Here is an 18,617-nt window from a genome sequence, read left to right as displayed (position 1 = left end):
CAATTAAATACACATTAATCAGCAGCTTTGCTGTTACCCAGGGAAAAACAGAAAGGCGCGGTAGGAGCTGTGCAATAAACGCCCTCTGTAGGGATAGGTTCGATTTAATGTGGGTCTTGGGGCCACAGTACAGAAATTTAATCTGGTGCCTATTCATTTTACACCAACTGACGTGCAAAAATGTGTTGAAGACATGGTTTTGCACTACCTGGCCAATTAACCGCCACTGCAAAGTGGCCTGAAAACAGGGAAAGTATTGATTTCTGTCTCTTAATACCGTGTTTCTATGTCACACAGAGGTATATACATTTGAGAAGCTTGCACTGCCGTGGCATTATTGCTTTTGATGCGCTGGCAGCGCAAGCCTCTCAGTCATATCTATGAGGACATGCAAAGCCACTTTGTGTAGGGTTATAGATATGGAATAAGACAAAGCAGTGCAATTCGCTGCCTTGCCTTAGTCTCTGCTGAGGAGGTGTTCCATGGGCATTGAAGAGTGTTTTCCCACACAACACACGTGGATTTTGATGCTGCTCCAGATTTACCTAATCATGTAAACCTGGAGCAGCACCAAAACCTTGTGCCTGCCAAAAGCAGGCATAACGAGGAGAAATATTTTTATTTTTCATTTTTTCCTCTTTTCATGTGTGCTGCATTTCGCAGCACACATAAAAATAGGAAAACGCCTCTCTGGATTTTTTTGGGGCAGGAAGGTGATCCTTCCTGCACAAAAACAATCCTGCCTGCAGCGGTTGCACCCTTGCACTAAGGTGCAAGGGTGCCTACGTTGGTGCTAGGCAGCACACTGTGCACCAGCGCATGGGGAAAGAACAGGAATGCTTTGCATTTCATAAATACCATGCATTACTGCACTTTCATATTGGCGCTGGGCAGCGCAGCAAAATGACTTGCGGTGCTGCCCTATGCAAATTTCTTGTAACTGAGGCCCTAGATTTTGTTATGCTCTATATTCCAAAGGAAACACAGGAATTAGGTATTTTTTTCAAAGTGAAAATCAGAAATCATACTGCAGTCACCGCACCCAATGGCTCCAACCACCAGCAGACCTTGAACAACTGGACTACGCTCACACAAACCACACCTCCAGGATCATGAACCTTATTCACTTTGTGTCCCCTGGACCCGACGGACCTCAAGAACTACAGACCCATCTCTCTGCTCCCCTTCCCAGCCAAAGTCATTGAGAAAGCCATTAATGCTCAACTCTCAGAGTTTGTCAAAACAAACAACAACCTGGACCTCTCCCAATCGGGCTTCAGAAGAAAACACAGCACTGAGCTTGATCTTCTTGCTGCTACAGACGACAGCTGCACCATCCTTGATTGAGGCAAGACGGCAGCCATCATCCTCCTGGACCTTTTTTAGCTGCTTTCAATACCATCTCCCACCACACCCTCTGCGCAAGGCTCTATGGCGTCGGCATCCACAAAAAAAGCCCTCAAATTGATCTGCTCTTTTCTCACTGGCCAAACGCAGAGAGCCAGACTTCCACTGTTCAAATAAGAACACAGAGAGTTGTCCTGTGGTGTGCTCAGGAATCCTCCCATTGCCCCACTCTGTTCAACATTCACATGGCCCGCTTTCAGCCATCGTCAGAAGCCACGGATTCAACATTGTCTCCTACCTCGATGATACCAAGCTGATTCTCTTCCTCACAGACAAAACCACAGCCAACAAGAGCAACTTCCATGACGGGATGAAGGATGAAAGATATATACCTCAAGCTTAACTCAGACAAGACCGAAGTCCTCATCCTTGTTCTTCCCCCTCCTCCTGGGATGACTCTTGGTGGCCCAGAGCGCACGGACCACGCACCAAACCTCAGTGTCATCCTGGACTCCTCGCTCTCAATTAACCACCAAATAAACGCAGTCTCATCCTCCTGCTTCTACACACTCCACCTCCTTTGTAAGGTCTTTAAGTGGATCCCCACAGAGTCCAGGAAAATAGTCACCCATGAACTCGTTAGCAGCAAACTTGATACCAGCACCACCCAGAAACTCCCAAAAAACTGCAGACCATGTAGAACGCCCCTGCCAGACTCATCCTGAAGATCCCATGCAGCAATCACATCACCGCCCGCCTGAGAGACCTTCACTGGCTGCCAGTCAATACAAGAATCACTTTTAAGCTTCACACACATGCCTACAAAGCCCTCCACAATGCTGGACCTGCATACCCCAACCACCGCCTCTCCTTCTAATCTCCCACAAGACATCTCCGCTCTATCCAAGTGGCCCAGGCAACCATCGCACAGATCAGCAAGACCATGGCAGGAGGAAGATCCTTCTCTTACCTCGCTGTGAAGACCTGGAACTCCCTGCCTCTGCACCACAGGCAATCTCCATTACTGCCGCAATTCTGAAAGGACTTCAAGACCCAGCTCTTTGACTGAACCTCGGTCCTGGCCCCCTTGAACCGAGTACCTTGAGACCCTCAAGGATGAGTAGTCGCACTTTATAAGACTCTGATTGATTGATTCATATCATAGGTGTGTTTATGGGATCTTGATATTTTGTTCTTATGTAACATAATTCATACAATAAATATTCCCCAACAAAGCTATAGTCTAATCATAATAATGAATATTTGTTCCCAATTTATTGAATAATGCAATAAAAAATATTCTATGTTAGAACAGTTCACATTATTGGTAAAAAAAAAAAGCACTTGCGAAAGTGAAGCAAGAGGGAGGGAGCATATTTAGAATTTTGGGACCAGGGGTTCTATAGGGTTTTCTGGCATCTAGTAACCCAAAGAAGCCTGGTGTCCCAATAATGTAATTGTCTCTGTGAAGAGCAAAGGTGAGCTTCTCTGAAATCACTAGAGAATCTTCGCTCACAATATCCAGGTGATGGAGTTTAAATGGGATTCCGCAGTATAGAGGAGTATATTTTAAAGTTCATGGCCACAGGGTAACAACCACTTCAGGCCTACAAACGAAATCAAGCTCCTATGTACTTAAAAAAGTGATGGGGTCTTTGAGGTAGTTTTGACAATAAAGGATGCCCAGAGCCCAAAGTCAGGTGGGCATTTATCAGAAAGGTATTGTGCTTTAGTGCATGGTTTTAAAACTCATGTAACTGGAATAAAAAACAGTTTTTTTCACAAGTAGATAAGGATACGACTTCCACTGCTTTTGGTACGTTACTGAAGATCAGTTTTCTAATAGATCAAAATCATTAGCTCTGGAGTAACATAATTTTGACTCCATCCTTTAACTTTTGGCTAGCCATATATATATTTACCTTTGGTCTTATGTACTCGTGTGATGCAATGATACCAATGAGATTTGGTGCATTCAAGATATAAAAGGTGCATTTATTGTGAGTTTTTGGAATATATGTGTGTCCATATTAATGTTGTTCCTTTTCAGAGACATCTGGATTGTTGATATTAATCTACTATAGGCTTAGATTGTAAGGTGGTGCGCTAAAATGCATTTAATACATGCTTCCTCCAGGAATTAGTGACAATGAATCATATATGTGTTCAATGCTTTCTTTATAAATTGTGACAAGTGAAGTTTTTGGTAAATAATATATGTTTTATTTATTTGGGCCGCATATAAGACTACAGTATAATTGATTGGATTGTTAAGTTGTAGAATTAATATGCATTTCAATAAACTGTTAAGTTAGCATTATTGTGCGCCTTAAGCTTACAGTCAAGACATTTATTACTAACGAGAAAATTATTTTTCTGCATGGTTTTCTCCTCTATAGGTGCAGACTCAAGGTATTCATTAGCTAGTAAAAATCACATTGTTTTTCAGAGATTGTGAGGTGAGGAAGAACTGACAAGGTGAAATAGTTTCAATGAAGAACTCAGGAGTGTTACCAGTTGGTAACATCAGACAAAGGGGCATATATATCAAGCCCTTTTCCCGTTTGCAAACGGATTCTCAGAATCGGCCCATTTGCAAACAGGAAAAGGCCTTTTGGGATGTATCATCCCAAAAGGGCATCGCAAAATAGGGAATCGCAATAGTTGCACTTCCCTATTTTGCGATTGCATTTAAGGAATCGCAAATTGCGATTCCTTAAATGCAATGCAGGAAGCACCCAAGTTTTGCGATTTTGGCATGAGAAATCGCAAGTTAGCACCAACTTCAAGTTGGTGGTAATTTGTGATTTCTTTGAAAAATGCACTTTTATGCACACATATATATTTCAGGGGTGCAACAGGGTGTCCTTTTGATACCCTTGCACCCTTAAAATTGCATTCACAATTTGCTTGTACCTAATGGGTACTCGCAAATTGCGAATGTCTTCCCATTAATATTCCTTAATTGTGAATTGCAATTTGCGATCCGCAATTAAGGAATATTAAGGAATCACACTTAATATTGTGATTCCTACATGCATTCCATTTTGTGAGTCCTTAATAGCGATTCACAAAAAATCACTATTAAGGACTCGCAAAACAGATTTGTCATACAAATGCCCCAAAGAGAGGAATCCAAGGACGCCTTGGAAGTGGAGACTGGAGTATGGGTGTAGTGTTAAAGGCACCAAGTTATTTCTTGGGAACTGGAAAAGTTCTATGATGTGTATGAGGTCATATCTCTTGAATGTTCCTTGTGCATTTAAGTTAGTGTCACCATCTTGGGTTTGGTCAGATTCCCTTTAGACTTTGAGAGTTAGAGACCTCTCTTGTCATCTCTGATTGTGTGGCTTCCTGCTATACATGATTCCCTACCTATAGAACTTCTTCGGAGATTCTGTTGCTGACACCTTTTTTGCTTACTTGATTCAATAGGTTTTACTCTATCTTTAGTTTCGGGTAGGGTTTAAAAGATGTGAATTTTATCAATGTATGAGGAGAAGGATCAAAACCATTTGTCTTTTCATGAAATCCTTTTCCTTATTTTTTACATAGTTGCCACAGAAATTCGTATATGCTCCTTACTGTTGAGGGCCAATATTGTACTCAACTTTGGTAATCCTGTACTTACAGTATAATTTTGAAATTGATTTATATTAGTCTGACGTTGAGTTTGTAATACAACTTCTAAATTCAAGTTACTGACTCAGGCTTTTTATTGTGTGGTCCTACTGGTCACACTGTACTGATTTAAATATGTTGCAATCTCTTTTTCCTTTCAGGCCACTAAAATGGTCTATTTACAAGAGCAAATTGGAAGAAATGCCCAGAGCTTCATTGCTGGTGAATAAAAGAAATGTTTATTTGAAGTTAATCACAATGAAACTTACCTCATGTACTATTTTGTGATATGGTACATAACACATGCTAGTCCATATTGTAAAGCATAGATTATTTTACATTTAAATGTTTCATCTTATCTAGAACAACGATTTTAGAGGAGATGAATTTCAATATAAAGCTACGCAGCGACAACTAACAATGTAAATAATAATGCACTTAAGGAACTCTCTTCCCACACATTTTCAGACTTGCTTTTCTTCCTCCCATCTGCTAATGTACTCTGGGGACTAACAATCAGTTTCTCTAAAGCATCAGAGCTAATAAGTTAGAGAGCGAATGAAGAATTCTAAACTATTTTTCACATTAAAGGTTCCCCATTCATACAGATAAAGGCTCCTTTAAACAGCTACATAGCAGCCAAAAGCATGTAAATACTCTCCATTTGTCTGATGGCATCCCATATCAGAGACACAGAGAAAATTAAACGCCATTACCTTCAGATTGGGATGACTAGTTCCCCTCTGTGGCCTTGATCTAGATGTGGGACTAGCACTTCTATCGCACAGTAATGAGTATGTTCCCTTTTATATGGATATCGTATGCTACTAAAAGCATTGTCAACTTATAAGAATAGAGCAAGTGTCTTATTAGACAATCTGAAAAGTAAAGCACCTATAAGAAGACATTTGATATTGGATTACTATTTAGCCCAATCAGTGATTCAATCAATCAATCGATCAATCAATCAATCAATCAAGCTTTTGTTAAGCGCAACTACTCACCTGTAAGGGTCTCAAGGCGCTGGGGGGGTGGGGTTAGCAGGCTCCAGTCCATCAAGGGGCGGGGTCAGTCGAAGAGCCAGGTTTTGAGGTTTCCTGCAAAGATTGGGAGCGATGTTGTCTGTCTGAGGTGGAGCGGCAGGGCGTTCCAGGCTTGGGCCACGAGGAAGGAGGAGCGGCCTCCCGATCTAGTCTTTCTGGTGTGGGGTACCACAGCTTAGGAGAGCTGGGCAGATCGTAGGTTCTTCTGGGGTGCGTGGAATTTGAGCTATGCTGGTCTGGTGTCGTGGAAGTCCTTTTGGGCTTGGGTGAGCATCTTGAAGGTGACTCTAACTTCGATGGGGAACCAGTGGAGTGTGCACAGGTGCTGGGAGATGTGCCAGTGTCTTGGCAGGTCAAGGACCAGTCTTGCAGCTGCGCTCGGGATGTTCTGTAGCTTGCAGGTGAGGTTTTTGTTTATTCCGGCGTAGAGTGCGTTGCCGTAGTCGAGTCTGCAGGTGACCAGGGCGTGAGTGACAGTCTTTCTGTGCTCGAAGGGGATCCATTTGAAGGTCTTACATAGGAGGCAGAGGGTGTGGAAGCAGGAGGACGAGACGGAGTTGATCTGGTGGTCCATTTTGATGTTATTACCCACTGCACTTTGGAAGATCAAAGAAATAATATAGCAACTGAATAAAATTAAGAAGAATTGGAGATGAGAGAACTGAACTTGACATCAGATGCCACTGGCAGCAGTCTATATTTCAGAAATCCTATCTTCATCGATGATCCTTGGGTGCAAGAGACTCTGCAGACATTCATAGACATTTGATGATCACAAGGTTAAATTTAGAGCAGCCTCGCTTACAGCATAGACAAGTGAGCTCAGGCTCTTGTATGCAATGCAACACTCCACAGGCTGGCTGGGGCTTTTAGTCAGTGCAAGGTCCGCATTCAGATGTTCGTCAGGCTAGCAGAATTTCTCAGGGGAAACAGTAGTAGTCCTAACTACAATTGGGTAGCAAGAGGGCTCCTCACTCTGCAATGCAGCTCCAGAGTTTCATACAAGCCCTTGACAAAACAATATTGCAAGGTTCAGATTCCCAAATTAGGGTAGTTGAGCATATGCCCAAAGCAGGACAGTTGAGCATATGACCACTAATACTCAGCCATGACCCGCTCCATTGGAATTGTAAGATCCACAGGAAAATGGATGATCTCCTAACTTTCAACCAGACATTTTGGCTGCTAATGGCAGCTGACATATATGTGTGAAAGTTTACCCCAAAATGATATATCACCAGGAGATTAAGACTGGCAATTACAGTTTTCCATGATGATTCCTCATTCCTTATTGGACCAATATTGTAAACAAATTGTATTGCAATTTGATAAAAAGGGACATTTTGATGTTATGTCATATTGTATGATCTCTCTTCAGAGCATATGTAAAAGACATATCAGCTGCCAAGTAAACAGTCATGAATAGTAACCTTTAAGTCCCCCCTCCTTCCTGGATGTGCCCATAGCCCAGGTGTTACTTATAGGGATATCAAAGGGGGGCACTTGTATGTGAATATTTGCCCACCTGCATGATATGACAGTGGGTCTCTGTGGGGTGGCAATTCTAGTGCATACCATACAATTCTAGTGCGTACCAGGCATCCCTTCCAGTGTTGAGGGGTTGGGGTGTGTCAGGGAGTCTACTAAGGCTACCCAAGCCCTGGATGTGCCTAGGATCCTTGCCTACATCTAGCTTTGCAAAGCAGATTTATGCTCTTAGAGCCTGTCCATCTCCCAAGCTCTTGCCTCCAGATCACAACCAAAAGGTTAAGCCCTGGGATTTGCTTGCGGTTTTATTTTTTGCTGTATGAGGGAACCAATTTAGCAAACAATGCTCTGATGTATATGAGATCTCTCTGAATATGACCTCAGCTAGTACTCCCATGATTTCCCCCCAGTAGTTTCCAAGATCCGGGCAACTACAGAACAGGTGTAGAAACTCAGTGCCTATTTACCCGCATCTTGGACATAATACCTCCCAACTTACAACGTGTCTATTTATTCTACAGGGTATGAGGTAAACCCTGTATAGTACATACAGGTTTATACGTTTGAACCTGGCGTTCCTTGAAATTTGGGGAATCCTGTCTAATATGTTTACCCAGTCTTCTACTGAGATGGGGGTCCCTAGGTCCTCCTCCCATCTAGTTCTAAGAGTGTTCAGAGGTAATATTGCTACCCTTCTAATACTTTGGGACAGGCAAGTGACAGCCTTAGAGGTCCTCAAGAAGGTGAAAAGGCACTGGCAGCTTTTAGAGTGGGAAGGATCTGACGTTCCCATCCCCCACTGTCTGCGGATCGCTGTTGTCACCACTCCATGAAGGAGAAAATGTCCCTGAGGTAGCTTATATGCCGTGCGGAACTCTTCAAATGGAAGGAGCATCTCAACCTCAAAGACATCTTCATATTTCATTGCACCTGCTGTTATCCAGCTCATCAGCTCCCGCTAGTCACCCCGTGCGGGAGTACTTTTAGCAATGTCAGTAGAATATCGGGTGAGTAAGGGATCGATACTCAAGTTTTCTACAGGCATTTAGCGCACCAACTCCTCAGTACTCTAAATGCCATGGTAACACCTGTACCAGGGCTCTTGAATCTGAGGAGGACTCTAGCCAAGTGACGTAGGTCTGAAACTAAGGGGCCCATCTCCTGCCCAGAGTTAAGTTTACCAGCCAGCCATTGCGACAGCCACTGGAGGTGTGTGGCTAGGTGATAGGCCTTGAAGTCGAGGACTACCAATCCTCCATCCTCCACCTATTGCTTCAGCCTGAAGAGGGCTGTTGCTCATATAAGAATTTACAAAATGAAAAGACAAGAGATGAGAGGCAAAACAAGAGTAACTTGGTTTTATTAAATGCAGCGGCTGGGACTGTATCAACAGAATGCTTCTGAAGAAAGTTTCTCCCTGTGCAAAGTTTAGGCTGACAATAAATACATCTCGTGAGGGACAATAAACCAATTCTGCATTTTTTGGAAAGGCAGCTTACTCATAAATGACAAGTTAAATTATCTAATAAGGGGACACAGATGGCTCTCAACCTGGAGAGCTAGAATGGGCCAGTGTGTATGTGTCCATATGTCTGGTGTGGGGAGTTGGTGACCACTATGTGTGCTGTGCATGTTGTGCTCTGATTGGTGAGTGATTCTCTCTACATGTGGCTTTTAGCTTTGTGATATTTTTAGGGAACGCATGCCCCTGGTCAAATATGTTTTATTGGGGCAATTTTCCCAGACCTGTTTGTGGTGCAACTGTCTATCTGTGTGATCATTAAGGGGTTTCCCTGGGTGAGCATTTGCCTTTGGGCTAAGTGAGACCTCACCTGTGACCTGTCACTCAATAGGTATGGGTTGGGATCGCGGGGGCTCTCTGACCATTTTTCTCTGACTTGCAGAGGTCACAGTGGGTGAATCTTAGAGCAATAATATGAGTCTGGTAGAACTTCTACAAATAATGTGGCAGTCATTGACATAATTCTACCGGCATCATCGATATTATGCACACAGTTGTCATAGTGTACATCGATATTGTCTTTACTGATACTGACATTGTTATGCATGCCCAGATCATGGCGCACATTAACATTCTTTCTACTGGTATCGATATTGTTATGCACGCATAAATTATGTCATACATTGACATTGCTTCTACTGGTATCAACACTGTTGTGCAGGCATATTTTTTAGCATACTTTGACAGTGCATTTGTGGGTATTGATATTGTTATGCAGGCATAGTTTATGGCATGCGTTGACATTGCATTTATTGGTATTGCAATTGTCGGGCTATCATATATCATGGCATATATTAACATCATATTCACCCATCCTAACAGGGCCACAAGCCTGCAGCCCGGTTATCAAATAAAGGCAGTGAGGACTAAGTCCTATGCGCCCTAAATCTTGCTTGGGGTATCCAGAGTGAAAGTAGCACAAAACATTTAGCAGACGAGAGAGGGCTATCATTTTCAACTGGGCAATGCGGCCCATCACTGATATTGGGAGAGAACATTTCAAATTCAACGCTCAATTTAAGCACTAGAATAGCCTTCCCACGTTTCCTTCTAATAAGTCAGCAGGATTGTGATAAATCTGTACCCCAAGATATTTTAAGCTGTGAGGTTCCCATTGAAACCTTGTCAGTCACTCTGTGGGAGTCATGTGTTGCCATTTTGGAGAACAGGCAAGATTTCTACCAGTTGTCTCTGAGACCAGACAGGGAGCCAAATGGCTCAAGGATGTCTCAGTCACCCTCAAGGGCCGCTGCTGTATCATGTAGAAAGATCAATAGGTCATCTGCGTATAGCGCAATGTGGTGTGTTTGAACACCCACCATATGCCCTGATATATGTTACCAGTTCTGGTGTTGCAAACCGGAGACTCTATAGCCATAGCAAAAAGCAAGCTTGAAAAGGGGAAGCCCTGCCTGGTCCCTCAGCCCTCCCTTTATCTTTCAGAGATAACGCAGTCCGTGGAAACTCTGGCTGTGAGGCCTGTGTTTAGGAGTTTGTTCCAAGCCGCAAAGTCCTGCCCTAGCCCAAAGTGTTCCATCACACTGTAAAAGAAAGGTCATTCTAGACTCTCAAAGGCCTTATGTATATCAACTGCGAAAATTGCCACCTCCGACTGATAATAGATTTTGGCCTTCAGGAATGCTAAGAGTCTGCTTACATTAAGTGCTGTATTGCAGCAAGAGATGAATCTCACTTGCTCTCAGTGGATGAGTGTTGGCATATTGTGGAGTCCATCCGTGGCTAGGATCTTGCTAAGTATTTCGTAATCTCTGTTCAACATTGATAATGGGCAATAGGCCCTTTTATCTTGGGTAGATTTCCTGAGTTTCAGTAAGAGTGCGATAAAGGCATCTCTCATGGAGGATGAGGATGGAAAATATCCGCATTCTGGGCCTCCTTGTAAAGACTAATTTGGGGGCTGAATCTTCAACATAGGCAGAGCAGCCGTTGGTTTCTGGTGTTTTAGTCCTTGCCATGTATCATATGGCTGCTTGGATTTTGGCCAAGGTAATTTTGTCCCCTAATCCTTCAGCCACTTCAGCAGAAAGTGTTGGTAGAGGCAAGGGTGTTAAAAAGGCCTCAATGTCAGTGAGTGGCCGAATAGTTATGCTGTTGTAAAGAGAGAGGTAATCTGTATAGAATTATTGGCTGACATTCACCTGGTGGTATACCTTAGCACCCTGATCATGGGCGGAAAATCCGTTCCGCTCGCGGATTTTGCGGATTTTCGGGAAATCCGCAATCCGCGAGATTCGCGAATCTCCCGCAAAATCCGCAAATCCGCGAGCAGCGGATTTTGCTCGCACTGTTCGCGTGAGTTCGCGTGAGTTCGCGCCCCGCGAATAAGTGCAAAATTGCAGAAATACGATCTTAGCAAAACTGAAAGTAACTACTTACCAGGTTCAAAAGTTCAGGCTCATCATTAGTAGCCGTTTCCTGTAGTGCTTCCTGAGGGGCCCCTCCAGAGTTCAGTTGCCAGTTGAAACTATTATGTGACCCTGCTCTGAACCTCAGAATAGTTACACATATGCCACAAAGGTCCTGAATTACAGCTAAGGGAGACAAGCAGGAGCCAGGCTGGAAGTTAAAATCCATTAATCAGCCCCTAATTCATTATTGTCAGTTGGGGCAGGGCAGGTGTTGTAACTAATTTTGCAACAATGAAAGCACTTAGCAAGTGCAAAAGATCACTAATCAGGGCGCACTAAGGAAGCAGGTGCCAGCTAAAAAAATATTCTGTGACACATTAATCAGCCCCAAATTAATTCAGATCACTTGAGGCAGGGAAGGTGTGCTTTGCTTTGCCGAAAATAATGTACACTGGACAACCAGAGGGTGTGGTGATGAAACAGAGGGTGGCATGGGTGGGCCAGAGGGTGGCATGAGTAGTCAGAGAGTGGCAGTGGTGACAGAGAGTGGCAGTGATGAAGAAGAGTGTCCCAAACAGGCTGGACACGTAGAAACAACAAGTTCGCAAAACTTGCGACCCGACAGGTAAGTTCGCAAATTGCGAAATTGTGAAAAACCCTCGCGAACTGGCAGAAACACGGGCGAACACAAAAAAAAAAAATCCGCAAATTCGCGGGAATTCGCGGATTTTGCGGATTGCGAATCCGCAAATCCGCAAAATTCGCGAACGCGAGATCCGCAAAATTCGCTCATGATCGAGCCCAGTCTCACTGGCTTTGTAAGCCCTACTAGTAGCAAGCCTTTTCGATCCCTTCTGTGTGTGTGTGTACCATGTAGTTTTTGTATTTAAAGCATTGTAACCTTTCCACCTGTTCCGCAACTCACTCTTTGGCTTCTAAGAGTTCAAGCTGAAGCTGTGGGTGATCAAGCCTATGCTGTTCAATGGCCAGCAGCGTTTCCTCAGAGACTGGGGCCTCGGTCATTAACGTCTGGTGAACCCCCATTGACTCGGCTATCCATCTACACTTGATTACTGCCTGATCACTGGCGTTCCATTCTACCTGCAAGTAGGATGCTGAGCCAGCATTGTCCTCAAAGTATTGCCGAATGGCAGTCCCCACAAAGTCCTAGAAGACAGGGTCGTCCAGCGACTCTGGTTTTAGCCCCCACAACAGGATGCCAGGATGCTCCCTCTTTCTATACAGGCTTCCGCAAAAATCAGTTGTGGGCTGATACAGTCCTGGAGAGGTATTCTATCCTATGCACAGTATCATGCCCATCTGGCCTACTGAGGAACACATCTAAGTGTACATGTAGGAAATGCTGGGACAAAATAAAGAAATAGTCTTCCTCCTCTGGATGGCGCAAGCTCCATAATTCTACCAGTCCCCATTCAGTTTGCCAATCGAGGAACACGTAGCCAAGTCTGATTGATGGAGAATCTCTCAGCATGGGGTGCAATCGATCCAACATAGAGTCAGCTACACAGTTGTAATCCCCTGTAGAAGCTTGGAAGCCACTAAAAGGGGTCCAGGGTCTTTGATAATTCTGCAAAGGGGTCCAGGGTCTTTGATAATTCTGCAAAGTTATGTCCCTGCAGTTCAACTGCACAGTAACCACAATGAATCTGCCTGCTGCGTCTATTAGATGACCTTTGTGCTGGAAGGGAACCCCTAGGCATATCCATACAAAAACTCCTCTGGCATAGGCAAAATAACACAATCACTATAATTTAGTAATTTTATTTATCTGCACCTTTTTCACATACTCACTTGGTCCTGAGGAAAGCCAGTTTTAAATTAAAAAGGCCTAGCTGAAACATGTAGACCACACAGGACGCAGGAGGAGGTCATAATTCGCACTCAAACACGTCCATTTGCCTTTTTAGTAGCTAACAGGGGCCCAGTAATTAAAGTTTATCTATTTACCCTCAGGTACTGGGATCCACTGTATAGCTTTTTAACCTTCACTTTCTCACTCACTACACTGCACACTCAGTGAACATACCAGCTCCGCAGTAAACTGGCGTCGAAGCACACCCGGGACACACTCAGGTGTCCCGGGCGCAAAATGTTTTCTGAGGGAGCAATAAGTGTTTTTCAGTTAATAAAAACTAAAATATAGTGTACAGAGGGGCCAATAAAATGTTAAAATCGTAAAATGACTGATAATTAAAAAATAATTATTTCTAACTGACAATAAATGTTATCGTTTTTAGCACATTTCCGTTTAAAATATAAAGACTAAAATTTGTATACTACTATGAAAAACAAAATGAGTGCTGTTTTTTCTTATTTCCTAAAATTTTTAAATATACGCAGTATATTAACAAGGGCTTTATCTCCACTTTTTGGCGTTTTTAAGCCAAGAAAGCGGAGATAAAGTCCTTGTTTAAACTATTGCCCTTTTTACAAGAGGGTGCTAACATGCATAAACGCATGTTAGCACCCTTTTTCCCGACGCCTCCCTTGAGATGCAAAGTGGGCGTCACTGGGCGTACCCCAATGGACTACTTTGTAAAATATTGCTGATGTTCACATCGCAATATTTACAAGGTAGCCCACAGGCTTTTAGCTCACGTTAGATTTTGGTGAAAACAGCGTTTTTCGCCAAAATCTAACGTCTGCTAAAATCTTGACTTAGTTATCCCTAACATAGGGGGTGGATTATGATGATACGACCACAGAGTCGTATCAGCAAGGTTATCACCGTTTTGCAGGGAACACCGCTGGAAAACCAGCGATGTTCTGCTATTGCAGGAATTTTTATTGCCTTGGAGATACGTGTTGCTAATAACGCGATGTCTCTGCGATAAAAACCTGCGATAGCTGATGTTAAAAAAATGAGCGCTAAGCGCGATTTTCGATAGCTATCGCAAAGCGTTGCTAATATGCCCCCAAATTTTTATAAAGATGTGCCACATAAAAAAAAGTGCAATACACTTCATAGAGGAATATAGTAATAATTTAAATGCAAACTAAGATTCATCAAGCTCATAGCTTTGTTAGGTGCTCCTCAGTGATTCCGATAAGAAAAAACTGTTTAGCAGATAAAGTCTATGGAGTTATAAGTTTGTTTAAAGTGACGCTGTGTCCTTCCATTTCTGACTTGTTTCCAGGTTAAAGTGCAAACTTGTCCAGGCAAAATCACCTATAGTGCATACTGTTTTTGGGTAAAACCTGTCCGGAGAATTGTATAGTAAAATTGTCTAGTGAAATTCCCTTGGGCAAATATACCTCAGCATCTGTGTGCTATAATTTCCTTAACCATCAGCCAGATGTAATCAATGTTGCTACAGATTTATTCAAAATGTCACTGTGCCATTCTATTCTTGAAGTACGACCAGAAATGCAGACTTATATTAATTCAGGTTAATTGATTGGAGAACTATTTGGCGGTCACCGGGGACTTTTGCTGACATGCTGACAATAACTGGTCAGCTTTGAGAAAGAATTTCATAAAGGCTAATAAAATTAAAGGCGACATGTTCTAATACCATGTTGATTAAAGATTCTTTTCAGTAATGCCTTACGTTCGGCTAACATAATGGGACTGATTGATAAAATGTGGGACAAGCTTTCTTCGTGTAAATAGCATAGTCTACACTTAGTAATCTGTGGTTTCAGCAGCCATTTTTGGGGTGTATTCAAGTGTTTGACATAGACCAAAGCGCAGATGAAGCAGCTTCATTTTGTCAAATGATCTAAGGAGAGTTGCTAAATATGGCTGTGGACGAGGCTGCGTATTGGAGTCAATGATCGTACATGCGTGCCTTCTTTTGCTAAGCTCCTCCTTGTCTCTGTGCCATGACGACCTTCTTATTTGTTTCTTTATTGCATTTTTAAAGGAGTTGTGGGGCAATGACAAATCCCATAGCTCTTTTGCTTCCCGCACCAAGGGCCTGGGCCCGGTTAATTGAATCTGTCTGAGCACCGGTTCGGAATTCTTTTCACATCAGTGGAATATTTGAGTAATGAGTCTTTTTTTTTTAAATATTTATGTTTATTGCCTTTTTACTTATACATAAAACAATTCACCATTACTTAGTTGCATATTTCTGATTCATCCCTTTACAGTATAAGTCATACATCACTGGAGGTTATACATTATGCAACTGGCAGTTGTATAGTTACAAAGATATTACTTATATAGGTTTTGGGTTCCTCTATAGAGATCCAAATTCCTCCTTTGTACCCAAGCAATGTATCACTGTGTGTAATTCCTGTATGTTCTGGCTGTACACATATATTTTGGGATTGTCCCTAGTAAGGCTAATACTTTTGGGCAAGGACTGTTGTATTGCCATCGATGTGCCTTTAAACTGGCAAACAAAATTTAAAAACTCAATTGGCGCAGGAGATAAAAGTACATATATATTTGAGAGGTCCAACTTGTGGGGGGGCTCCTGGTATCTAGCAAGGATTGGGGCAACTCTGTCTGGGTTTGGTCAGATCTTGTGTCTGGGGCCCTGACTTTATTTCTCAAGAAGGGGCTATACTCTCTTGTCGTATCTTTTAGATATTGTCAAGGGCAGTCACTGCTAACCATTATAATTTTAGTCCGTCGTGTATTCGCTATTTTCCTCTGCACTATTAGAGTAACTCGGATGTTCCCAAGTAAAAAATATGTTTTTCCATTGTTCTGCAATTGGGTGTTGTCTCTGCCCTTTCGCCTCTTCCCTATGCATTTGCCCAAGTAACCACATCTTGGTTCCAAACATTTATTTGTGGTCAAGTGCCACACTTCCATGTCATAGCTATCCTTCTTTTGGCCAATATCAAGTCAATAAATCAACTCCCCGCCTTGAATTTGGGTGAGTGCGGGGAAGAGCCCTAGCAGACAGGTTCCCACTGTAGTGGTAAGTGGGCTTCCTAGTGTGGCATTAATCTTAGTTAGCACATCTGCCTAAGATGTGCATAACTTATCATAGCCCCAAGGCATATGTATGAAATTTGCATCGGGTTGGCTGCATCTCAGCAGCATTTTGGTTCCCCTACAAAAGCAGTGAATAGGTAGTTGGGTGTCATATAAGTCATGTGTATAAAATTAAATGTAATATATTTCAGGCGCGTATTCCGGGATATCTTCTTAGTAGATTCCAGCACTTTACCCCATTCTGTGTCAGTTAATTATCTGTCAAGGGGGGGTTCCCATTTGTCAGTCAAGGCCTGTATATGGGTAAGGGAAGCTCTAAGGATTGAGGCGGAGAATCATTTAATTTGATGCCCAGCCGAACCCAGGGTAGTCAGCGAATGAAGGACTTCATGTGTTTGTTGTACCTCGCTGACCTGCCCCAGAGCAGAACAAACACCTGCGTCAGAACCACATATTGCAGGAACTGCCTGGGTCCATCAGAACTGTGAATGGGAGCAAGATTTTCTCCTGGTAGCAGTCGCTCACCGTTTCAAGCCCTGCCTCCATTCAGATTTGTATTTGGTCTTATGAGATATGCTGGGATTACATTCTTGACGTGATGAAACACCCAGATCTTAAAGAAGGGTGGGTAAAATGGTTACAACTGTTATATAAGTGCCCTACAGCACAGGTGCGGATGGGCAAAACTATATCCTCACAACACACAACAGTGTCAGTTGGCCTTTGTGTATCCTCCCAGACAGCCACATACTAGGGGTGCTGGTGTTGGCAGGATTGGCCATCCTGCCAGGTAGGCTGGGCGGAGTTGTGCACAGCCCGCTTATACTTCAAAGCAGTTGCCTCAGCTAAGACACAAATAACTTCACACCAGCCTTTTGTCACTCCAGCATCCTGGGACCAGCGTTCTTCCACTTCAAAGCTGGCAGTATGTATAAATAGAGAGCCCTCAGACCCATTTTTCGTACACTCCTGGACCTGTGAAAAACCTCAGAAGGACTGCCTTGTACTCCAGAGGACTGCCCTGCTGCTTGAGTCGGCCTTGTTTCTCAGAGGACTGTTGTGAGGCTACTAGAGGACTTCCATGCTTCTTGAGACCTGCCTTGTTCTTGTAAAGGACTGCCCTGATGCTTGAGACCTGCCTTTCGGCTTGAAATTGAGAGGACTATCTCCTTGAAGCCAGGACTATCACAATGTCTGACCTCCTGCTCTGAGTCACAGGTACACAACAAGCTCCAGAGGTCTCTCTGCAACTGCCTAGCTGACCTGCTGCACCTGGCCCTGACGGGTCCTGCCTCGATTTTCAACTGATCTCTGCTGGCCTCAGCTGTAGTGTGTTTCCGAAACTTAAGGGGGAACTCCCCAGGTCCTGGACACTTGGATGGCATCAGTTGAGCACTCATGTGAAATCCTGAAATTCCCAACTATGTATGTTGACATATTCTGAGAAGGTTACTTTTTCAGCAGAACTCATCTGATCTCTGTATCTCAACTACACTCAATTACGGTTGACCTGAACTCATGACTTTGTACTTGTATAGTGCGCCCAGATATCCATAGGTAGCTCTTTTTGCTTGTTCTCACTATTTCTACTTAAGCCTTTAAAATTACATATCTCCTGATCTACTGATTCGAGCTTTGTCATCATGGTCTAATTTTATTAAAATGTATTCAATTTTTATAAATTTGTTTGGGATTTTTCTTGTGTACTGTTTCTGTGCTGCTTAAACACTTAACACAGTGTCTCTAAGTTAAGCCTCACTGCTTTTGTGCCAAGCTACCAGACGTTAAGCACAGGTTAATATAATGACTTTTTTGGTTCACCCTGACAAGGAATGTGTTTGTTGGTTGGGAAGGGTTAACATCCCACACAACCAACAGCCCATTTCTCACAGAGCAGTTCTGAATTTTAACGAAGTAGGTCTATTTTGGCCAAACGTTTGTGACTACCCAAATATTTGGGAGCTTGGTTGTATTCATGCCTCAAGGCAGTCATCCCTCAATGGAATAAACTCAACATGGCTCTTAAAAAAGATGTTTTTGAAACATAACATATTCTAGTTTTATTGTAATCTTGGCAAGTGCTTAAACCATATGGTATCCAATCTATTGGGCTACAAATGATAATGGTGATCTCCTTATCTACCAACTATAGTTTATTGACTTACTTACTGGATAAATATGTCTTTTATTTTTCTTAAATGTTAACAAATGTTACTCTTCCATTAACTTGATCAACAGTATGTTCTAAAATTGGGCTCCATTTACAGTTAATGTTCTGATTTTAAATGAGGCTTTATGGAAGTAATCTTTAG

The 18,617-nt window shown here is 42.9% G+C and overlaps 1 protein-coding gene across 1 annotated transcript in view; it reads right to left on the bottom strand.

The window, feature by feature from the left end:
* Nucleotides 1-18,617, bottom strand: part of GALNTL6 (polypeptide N-acetylgalactosaminyltransferase like 6) — a 2,516,565-nt gene that overhangs the window by 30,330 nt on the left and 2,467,618 nt on the right. The gene's annotated exons all lie outside the window — the stretch shown is intronic.

This window comes from Lissotriton vulgaris, chromosome 3_1, assembly GCF_964263255.1.
Source record: "Lissotriton vulgaris chromosome 3_1, aLisVul1.2, whole genome shotgun sequence".
Taxonomy (NCBI): Eukaryota; Metazoa; Chordata; class Amphibia; order Caudata; family Salamandridae; genus Lissotriton; species Lissotriton vulgaris.
The sequence above is the reverse complement of the archived record's forward strand: the minus strand, read 5'-3'. Positions and strand labels throughout refer to the sequence as shown.